The 10,198-nt window shown below is 42.5% G+C and overlaps 1 non-coding gene across 1 annotated transcript; it reads right to left on the bottom strand.

Annotated features, from left to right (window-relative positions):
* Window positions 1–3,704: 3,704 nt before the first annotated feature.
* TRNAC-GCA (transfer RNA cysteine (anticodon GCA)) lies at window positions 3,705–3,776 on the bottom strand. The gene has a single exon. It is a non-coding gene; the product is annotated as a tRNA-Cys (tRNA).
* Window positions 3,777–10,198: the final 6,422 nt, after the last annotated feature.

Here is a 10,198-nt window from a genome sequence, read left to right on the forward strand (position 1 = left end):
CTGAACTGGATGTTTTTTAATACCCACTTAAGGGGGGGGGTTGTATTTTAATATAAAATCCAAGATTTTTTTTCAGGATTGTATTTTAATAAAAATCCAAAATTTTTAATTTTTGTTTGAGAAAAGATTTTCAAGGAAGAAGCTTGCTAACTCCTAAATCCAGAGAATGAACTGTTACATAAAGAAGCCAGAAAACCCACAGTACATCAAGAAGATGAAGAATAAACTTTGGGTGTGGTTGATTGAACTGCAGTTTGATTGAACATTTATTGTAAATGTACACTTTTATGCCAAGGGGACTGCCCCCCAATTTGGCTTTCTGTCAATGCGCCTACCAAAACATTGGTTTTTCTTTTTTTCTTTTCTATTTCTCCCTAACTACTGTAATTTCCTCTGAGAAATTGAATATGTTATACATCTGTAGTTAGAAGTGCTTTAAGGACTTCAAGATGATTATATTAAATGATCAATGGGGAGACTAGTCTCCCAATGATCATCAGGGGGGATTGTGAATCTTAAAACTGCTCAGACTCTAATTCAGAAGATTGGATTAAGCTAGTCCCCATTTTTAACAATGGAGGTACTTGGTCAGGAATGTATTGAGAACTTTAAAATTACTCCACCCTGCTCAGACAGTGCCTTAGGGGAAGATAAAGTTGCAAATTCTTGATTGAACAATGAAAAGTCCCCAACTCATACTTATAGTGAAGCAAAAACCCTAAGCTAGCTTTGCCTATTTTTAGATCTAATACAAAAGAGTGCTAAGAACCTATAAAGGTTGAATTAATCACTAAAAGGTCAAGCAATTTACAAAAGGCAAGCTTAACAAAAGAGGTGTGAAGTTCTCAGAAGATATAAACTACCCAGAGAAGGTGAGAACTAAAGAGTAGTGAGAACTAAGAATGGGAAGTCCTGGGAAAAAGCATCTACTGTGATTGGTAAATGTGAAAATTTAGAGGAGATGACCTAAGAGAAAATTTCTTTAAAAGGAGAATTCAGTTCAGTTTGGGTTTTTAGTTCAGTTTGGAAGCTGAATTTGAGGAGGTCAGGAATTCAGAGGAGGGCCTCTGAACTCAGTTCAGGAGTTCAAGATTTCAGTGAAGGATTGGAGCTTGCTTGAGACAATCTTGTGGTGAGTGATAAAGACTGACTGTCTAGGCTTAGGCCTAGGCCATTTGGCCTAGGCCCTTTATACTATTTTCTTTTTTGCTCTCTCTCTATCTTCCCTTAATTCCTTCATTTGTATTTAATTAAAATCTCCATAAAACCCAGCTAATGGGTATTTTCATATTTGGGAATTTTTCCATGTCGACCACTTATTTTTTATTTAAATCAAGATACTAAAAATTACCTTTACAGTTTGGCCAAAACCTTTACAGTTTTGGCAATTCGCGGCCTTTGAAACCCACATTTTTGCGGTTACAGTATGATGAATGTAAGGAGAAGTGAGTTTAATACTCTCCTGGCCTGTGCTCTGCTCTGTGAGGAACCATAAACACTCTTTTCTGCCCTGGACCTGTGACCAGGGTCCCCTGCTTCCCTGTGGCCTCAAGCATTGGTGTGTGCTGCTGATCCTACTCACCCTGAGACCACAGCCCTGGACTGGGACTTGGTTCTGCATATGGCAAGGCAACAAGAGTCTTGTACCCAGAGCCAGCAAAGGGACCCCTGTAATCTCCTGAGCAGTTGTCCTCTCCCACCATGTCCCTTACCATCTATGGCTGAGAGCTGCAGAGGTCTTTGCTGCTGATTTAGCTGTGCCCAAGGCCAGTTGGGACAAGTAGAGCCAGCTTTGGCATGCACTTTCTCCCTGGCATACTAGGTCTTTGATGGTGGCTTTCCAAGTTCTTTTGGACAAAACAATTATTCCACTGAATCTTTTTGAGGGTTTTGCTGCTCCAGAACGATTTCTGAGGGCTTATAGATTTTTGGAAGGTCCTTTGGTAGAGATGAGGTGGGTCTGTGCACCTTCTCCCCCATTTTGGTTCCAACTCCTTAAAGAAGGACAAGCTGCCCTGTGTTGAGCAGCAGCATGGCGCACCAGCCTGGTTATCAGCCCTTTGCCAGGCTGTTGTTGGACTTGTTCCTTTTCCAGATGGGGCTCACAGTTAGTGACCCACATGGCTAGCTGCCTCTAATTGCCATAAAGCTGATGTCTTCTGTCCATGACTGGGTTTGACTCTACAGCCCGTGGGTCCTGGGCAGTCTGCTGCCCCCATCTGCCCCCAGCCCTGCCAAGGCCCACTCTCTTGGAGCACAGGGCCTTGCCTCCTCTGCTGCTGCCATCAGCTCTGACCCCCTGTGACTGCCTCCTCCCTCATGTCAGCTGCTCTTCACAAGGAGATTCACAGCTGGATTTGAAGCAGCCACCTCTGGAGCTTCAGACCACCAACCTGGGTTTAAGGCAGAAGGCAGCAACCCCAGGGACCCACACACTCAGCCCCCTGCCTATGGCTGGGCAGCCTCCAGAGCTAGCTGGCAGGAAGGGCCTCCTCCAAGGCCTCAGTTTGTTCTCTCTCTCTCTCTCTCTCTCTCTCTCTCTCTCTCTCTCTCTCTCTCTCTCTCTCTCTCTGTGTGTGTGTGTGTGTGTGTGTATCTCTCTCTCATCTCTCTCTCTTGTCTCTCTCTCTCTCTCTGTATCTCTCTCTCTCGTCTGTCGTCTTTCTTCTCTGTCTCTGTCTCTCTCACTCTCTGTCTCTGTCTCTGTCTCTCTCACTCTGTCTGTCTGTCTGTCTGTCTCTCTGTTTCTGTGTCTTTCTTTTTCTCTCTGTCTCTGTCTCTGCCTCTGTCTCTCTGTCTCTCTCTGTCTCTCTGTCTCTCTCTCTCTCTGTCTCTCTCTCTGTCTCTCTCTCTGTCACTCTCTCTGTCTCTCTCTCTCTCTGTCTCTCTGTCACTCTCTCTGTCTCTCTCTCTGTCTCTCTCTCTGTCACTCTCTCTGTCTCTCTCTCTCTCTCTGTCTCTCTCTCTCTCTCTCTCTCTCTCTCTCTCTCTCTCTCTCTCTCTGCCTGTTTCTTTGTCTTTCTTCTGCTTTTTGAGCCTTTTCACACTAATCTGGATGCCAAGGACAGGAGGAAGTCAGAGTTTTTGCCCTTGGCCATGAGGGGAGTTTAAGAAGGCGTAAGGACAGACCCCAGGGAGAGGCCAGCTGGCAGAGGCCGAGAGCTAAGGCTGAGAAGCCCGAGGACAAGGGGCAGAAGACACACGTGCAGGCACTGGAGAGCCCTGGTGTCAAATGCAGGGACCAGGAGACGAGGGAGCAAAGAGGAGGCTCAGGCCAGGCCCGGACCAGAAACCTGATGTGTGTGGTTTTCTATCTCTGTGTACCCCTGACCAAAGGAGGAAGCCTGCTGAAGTGTGTGCATGGTCGGCAGTTTGGCTCTGACAAGCCAGAGGCCTCCTCTTGAGGCTTCTGCAGGCCCCAGAAGAGGATTGGAGAGGCAGGAAAGAGGCAGCTAATGAGAGGCTGCTGAACCTGGCCACACTCTGTGTGCCTTGAGGCTCTGACAACCCCAAAGAGCAAAGACTAAGTCATCCAGACCACAAGGGGGCAAGCTGGGGGCCCCCTCCAAATATGTGGGGGCAAGCTGAGATTGTGCTTAGATGGAAAAGAGGATGAGGCTGACAGAGGCTGGGTTTCTTGCAGGTACTTGGGAGGCCAGGAGGAAGAGGAACCTGTGGCAAGCCTAAAAGGGGAGGCAGCTGGCAGGGGGCACCTGGATTTGAACCAGGGACCTCTTGATCTGCAGTCAAATGCTCTACCCCTGAGCTATACCCCCTGGCCTGTAGAGATATTCTTAATGAGCACCTTTCCAAGCTGCCACCACACCCAGAGCACCTGCCTTCCAGAGCCACTGCCAATGGTTTGAAGAAGCCACTCAGAGCCCAGCTGCCAGCCCTGACCCTGGGCACAAGAGTCACGTCCAGGGACCCCCTCTGAGGGTCCCCGACACCCACCAAAACCTCCACAGGCCTTAACCATTCCAATAGGGGCTCTAGGTATATGGGGCTGCAACTTGTCCTCACTTCCCACCCAGATCACCCCTGCAGGCCCCAGGAAGATAGGAGCCAACTGTCCCCAGCTGCCTGGCCTGGAGATGGAGCTGAGACAGCTTTGGGCCCTCAGCATCAATCTAGCCCAGAGGTGTGGAAGGCCCCCTCCACAGAAGCTGCAAGTCCTCTTGCCCTTGCACAGGCCTTGTGAGGCTGTAGGTCACCTGGATAGAGTCGGGGAGAGCTTTAAACCCCTCTTCTCTCGAGGACCAACCTGCAGCTCTAGTCTGCTTCTCAGGCCCTTTCCAGGTTGCTGAGAAACTTCTCCACTTGCCAGATGGAAGCACGCAGTTAGTGGGCCACATGTGTAAGTCTATGGCTGCAACAAAGGCAGACAGCTTTTGTCCATGACCAGGCTATGCTCTAGAGGCAGGGGTTTCTGGGCAGTTGGATTCCCCCATCTCCCACCAGTCCAGCCAAGGCCCACTTTCCTAGTGCTCTCGGGCCAGACCTTCCTCTCCCACAACTGCCAAGCTCTTTCTCTCTGAGACATCAAGCCAGCTCCTCATCACCAGGAGATTCATTTCTGGATTTGAACCAGTCACCTCTGGAACCTCAGGCCATCACCCTGGGCCTGAACCAGCAGGCAGGAAACTCCAGGGTGCTGCACCCTCTGTGGCTGAAAGGCCTCATCTTTCTCTCTGTCTGTCTTCCCCCTCTCTCCACCCCTCCCTCTCCCTCTCTTTCTCTCTCTCTCTCTCTCTCTCTCTCTCTCTCTCTCTCTCTTTCTCTCTCTCTCTCTCTCTCTCTCTCTCTCTCTCTGTCTCTCTGTCTGCCTCTGTCTGTCTGTCTGTCTCTTGCTCTGTGTCTGTGTCTCTGTGTTTCTTGTGCTTTATGACCCTTCCCACAACAACTATAACCTGGATGCTAAAGACCTCAATCCAAAGTTGCCCATGGCAGCCCAGGTTGCTGAGAAGCTTGAGGAGCTAGAGCAGAAGGAAGGGCAGGGCTTTTGCCCGTGCACCTGAGGAGAGGGTAAGATAGCAGGAGGAAGCCCCAGGGTCAGGGCAGAAGGCATAGGCTGGAGGCACATGATGAACAGAAAACACTCACAGACTCAAATGCAGGGACAAAGGAGATGAGGGAGCAAAGAGGAGACCCTGGGCAGGCCCAGGCTCAGTGACCTGTGTGATGAAGAATGAACAGTTTGCAAAAAACTGAGAGGTGCAAACATCAAGAGTGATTGACAGGAGCATGTGACTACGAGTTACATGGGAGCCTAAGGCTGGAGATCTGGGATAAGATTCTATGCCCCAAAGGTCAGACATCTTCTCTCCTGAAGGACCTTGGAAAAACAGGTATTCTACTTCTCCTAACACCAGCTAAAGAAGGAAATCTTTGAATCTAGCTGCTGGCAGGGTGAGGAAAAGAAGATTGAAGGCATACATCACCTCTGAAGATCTTGACCTTTTGATTGGACTCCTTGTGTGAGATTTGGCTATTGGGGAAAATTACTGTTTAGCTTAGAAAGATAGTTTTAGATAGTTTATAGACATTAGGTTTTAAGATAACTAGTATAATTTTTTCCTAAATCCTTGTTCCTTTCTCCCCTTCCCAACCAATAAATCTGAATTATTTATATGTTCCCTCTTGTTCTTTCCTCACCAAAATTCCCAACATAACACCTGGTCACCTCTGGGTGACCCAATGACCCTGGTCTCCAGGAAGGGTGATTGCTGATCTGTGTACATGGTCAGCATTTAGCTCTAACAAGCCTTTGGCCTCCTCTTGAGGTTTCTGGAGGCACCAGAAGACCTTTTGTTCCATTCAAATGTTCTCCTTCCCCATCCTCCTCCATGCTTCCCAAGGTGATGAATAGCATAATATAGATTTTATACATATATTTCATATAATACATATTTCTTATGTTGCTAGAAGGCCAGTATCACACATACATACACACAGATACAATTATCTCTTTAATGAAATAAGATGGAAGATGGCAGGCTTTGATCTGCCTCAGACTTCAACAGTCTTTTTTGGCTGTGAAGAGCATTTTCATCCTGAATCCCATGTGCTTATCTGGGAGACTCGCTTTCCTGGTCATGGTTTAGTCCTTCATAGTTGATCATCACATAACATTTGTTACTGTATACAATGTTCTCTTGGTTCTGCTCACTTCACTTTTCATCAGTTCATGGAAGACTTTCCAGGTCTTTCTGAATTTATCCTATTTATCATTTCTTATGGTACACTAGTATTTCTCCACAGACATATTTCACAAGTTGTTCATCCACTTCCCAAGTGATGGATAACCCCTAAGTTTCCCATTTTTTGCCACTATGAAAAGAGTTACTAAAATATTTTGGTATAAGTAGGCCCTTTTCCCTTATCTCTGATCTCTTTGAGATATAGAGTCAGTAATGGTATTGCTAGGTCAAAGGATATGCAGAGATTTGTGGTTCTTTGAACCTGGTCCCATATTGCTCTTCAGAATGGTTGAATCAGTTCACAATTCCACCAACAATATATTAGTGTCACAATTTTCCCACATACCCTTCAACATTTATTTTTTTTATTTTTGGACATGTTAACCAATTCTCTAATAATTGATTTGGAGTACTTTTTCATATTACTATGAAATAGTTTTCATCTCTTCCTCTGAAAACTACCTATTCTCATCCTTTGACCAGTTTTTGATTGGGAAATCTTGTTTATTTTTAATAAATTTGAACCAGTTTTCTATATATTTGAGAAATGAGGCTTTTGTCAAAGATACTTACTATAAATTTCCCCCCCAATTTTATTGTTTCTCTTCTAATCTTTCTGGAATTGGCTTTATTTGTACAAAACCTTAATTTCATGTAACCCAAATTACCCATTGCATATTTTTTATATTTTCTGTGTCTTGTTTGGTAATAAATTCATCTCTTATTCATAAGTCTGACAAATAAATTCATCTCTTATTCATAAATCTGACAAGCAAATTTTTTCCATTTTCCCCTAATTTGCTTATGGTGTCATCCTTGATTTCTAGATCAGATATCCATTTTAACTTTATGCTGGTGTATGGTAACTCTGCCATACTTATCTTTCCAATTGTCACAGCAATCTTTTTCATATAATAAGTTCTTTTCCCCAAAAGCTTGGATTTTTAGATTGATCAAACAATAAGTTGCTAGGACATTAACTACAAGTGTTGATTGACTAATCTATTCTATTGGTCTACCACTATACTTCTTAGCTAATACCAGATTTTTTTGATGATTACTTCTTTATAATATAGATTTATATCTGGTTTGGCCAGGCCTTCTTCTTTGACTTTTTTCTTCCTTAGTTCTCTTCATATTGTTGACCTTTTGTTCTTTAAGATGAACTTTGTTGTTATCTTTTCCTATCCAATGAAATAATTTTTATATACTTTAATTGGTATGACACTAAATGGATAAATTAACTTAGGCAGGATGGTCATTTTAATTATGTTGGCTCTGCCTATCCATGGACAATTAATGTTTTACCAAAAGTTTCAGTCTGATTTTATTTGTGGAAAGAGTGTTTTGTGATTGTGTTCATATTAGTTAGTTCATATTAGCTGGATTAGTTTTTCTAGCTATATCTTCAGGTATTTTATATTGTCTATTGTTATTCTGAATGAAATTTCCTTTTCTTTCTCAGGCAGTAAGATTTTGCTTGTGATAAATATAAATGCTAATGATTTCTGTAGGTTTATTTTGTATCCTGGGACTTTGCTGAAGTTGCTAATTATTTTTATTAGGTTTTTGATTGATTCTCTCAATAAACCATCATGTCACCTACAAAGGCTGTTAACTTGTTTCTTTATTGCCTATTCTAATTCCTTCAATTACCTTTGGTGCTCTTATTGCTATAGTACAATATTAAATAATAATGGCGAAAATGAGGATCCTTGCTTTGCCCTGTGAAAAAGAATTTAAACTTTCTTTGTCTATTTTAAGTTAATCAATCAAGAACCTGGAGTCTCTTACCTTTCACACTTAGTTAGTCATTAACACTTCATTAATAAGAACCTTTTACTAGAAGAGGACGTTCATACCCTAAAAGACCACAAGCACTTCCCTTCTCCTGGCAGTGCTAGGCAAATTGGGAGAGTGTGATTGATTCCTGAGATGTGAGAGGAAAGCTGATGGGTGGAGAAAGCTGCATATAAGGAGGAACTTCTGGGATCCTGGAGTTCTTGTGTGGTCTTTTGACTTGGGGGCATGAGCTCTGGTGAGGTTCTTTCAGCCTCTTTGGCATCAGTCTTTGGTTGTTGAAACACCTGGATGGAGACACTCTTGTGGGCTCGTGAGATTTGCATTCAGATTCACATTAGCAATATAGAGACACTCGGATCCAGACATAAAGTATCTTTAGCTAGGCAACATTTTCAAACTTGTTCCTATACTTCCCTCTCTTACTATCACTCTTTTGCTATAGTAAAGCTACTAAAGCTACTAACAGTCTCATAACTTAATATTTAGTTATTAATGGCAGCCATAACTTTTAAAATTCTTATATTTGTCAAACACATTTTAATTATTACAGCCCCTGAAGTTATTAGAAAGTATTTCAATTTATCTCCATTACAGATAATATTTACTGATGATTTCAGACAGATGCCATTTATCACTTTGAAGAAAGTTTCATTTATTCCAACATTTCCTAATGTTTTATAAGGAATGGATGTTGCATTTTGTCAAATGCTTTTTTTCATCTATAGAAATAATTATGTGATTTTATTGCTTTTGTTATCGATATGTTTCATTATGCTGATAATTTCCCTAATATTGAACCATCACTGTTTTCCTGGTATAAAACCCACCGGATCATAGTGTATGATTCTTGTGATATAATGCCATAATCTCCTTTCCAGTATTTTATTTAAAATGTTTGCATCAATGTTCCTCAGATATTGGTCTATAGTTTTCTTTCTCTATTTTAGCTCTTTTTGGTTTGGATCCAGAAGAGAATTTGAGAGGCAGGAAAATGGTAGCCAATGGAAGACTAATGGACCTAGGCAGATTCTGTCTGCCCTGAGGTCATGACATCCTCAAAAAACAAAAGGACTGTGTCATCCAGGCCCTAGAAAGATAAGTTGGTGTCCCCTCCAGGTGTTTTGGGCCAGCCCAAGGACAGGGCGGTGCCTTGGCCTGGACCCAGCATGCTTGAAGAGTGCCTACAGTAATAGCTGATATTTGGAAGGTATATTTTTGATGGATACTAGATAACTAATAGATCAGGTAGTTATCTTCTTTTTGCCTACCCTCCTCCCTTTATAACTTCCTTCCTCCCCTCTTCCAATCTCCCTTCCTCCCCTTTTCTTCCCTTCAGCTTCCCCTTCTCCCTTCTTTTTCAGCCTCCTTCTAAGTCACTCAGGGTGAGCTATGATGCTTCAGAGGAAATACTCTTTTCTCTTCTTTATCTCAAGTAAGGGTTTATTGGGGAAAACAGAAAAGATAGAGGATATGGTAAGAGGGTTGGAGGTTTCCTTATTGTCTACAGTGAGTGTTAGGTTGGAGGATATTGAGAGAAATGGCAATTCAGTCACTAGCATGGAACAGAGCCAGTCAGAGAGAGATATAAGGACTATTGTCCTTCTTCTTCTGCCTTCAAATCAGCCAGGTCATCTCCAACTTGATTATCCCAAGTCCCAGAGATAAAACCAGCTTCTTCCTTCAGTCAGCCAGAAAGCCCAAAGACCTTCAAATCCAGTCAAGCAGTTGGCTCTGGCCTCCAACTGTTTCCCAGTCACATTCCAAATGGAATCTTCCTTTAATTGACAGATGATCAATCTCCAACTTCTTGCCTTGCTGCATTTTCTTGTAATTTCTCTCTTCTCCACATTCCTCCCTTGTTTGTCTTAAAAAAATTTCACCCCACAATTTTTAATGATACTTTTCTTTGGGATATATTTTGTTATTTTTCTAACTATCTAATTCTTAACCCTGTACTATCTTAAATATTCCTTTACCCTCCAAAAATAACAAATCCTAAACTTATCTTAACTATTCTGTCTATCTAATTCTATGCTAAGTTTGGGTATAGGAAAATGGTTTAGGTAATAGTGATTTTACATGAACATGGTTTTTGACATAATAACAAATCATGTAACAATTTTAAACAATTCTAACAATTTCAATAGCATTTTGAATATGTAACTGTCTTATCTCCTGATGTCTATAATTCAACT

Source organism: Monodelphis domestica, chromosome 5, assembly GCF_027887165.1.
Source record: "Monodelphis domestica isolate mMonDom1 chromosome 5, mMonDom1.pri, whole genome shotgun sequence".
Lineage (NCBI taxonomy): Eukaryota > Metazoa > Chordata > Mammalia > Didelphimorphia > Didelphidae > Monodelphis > Monodelphis domestica.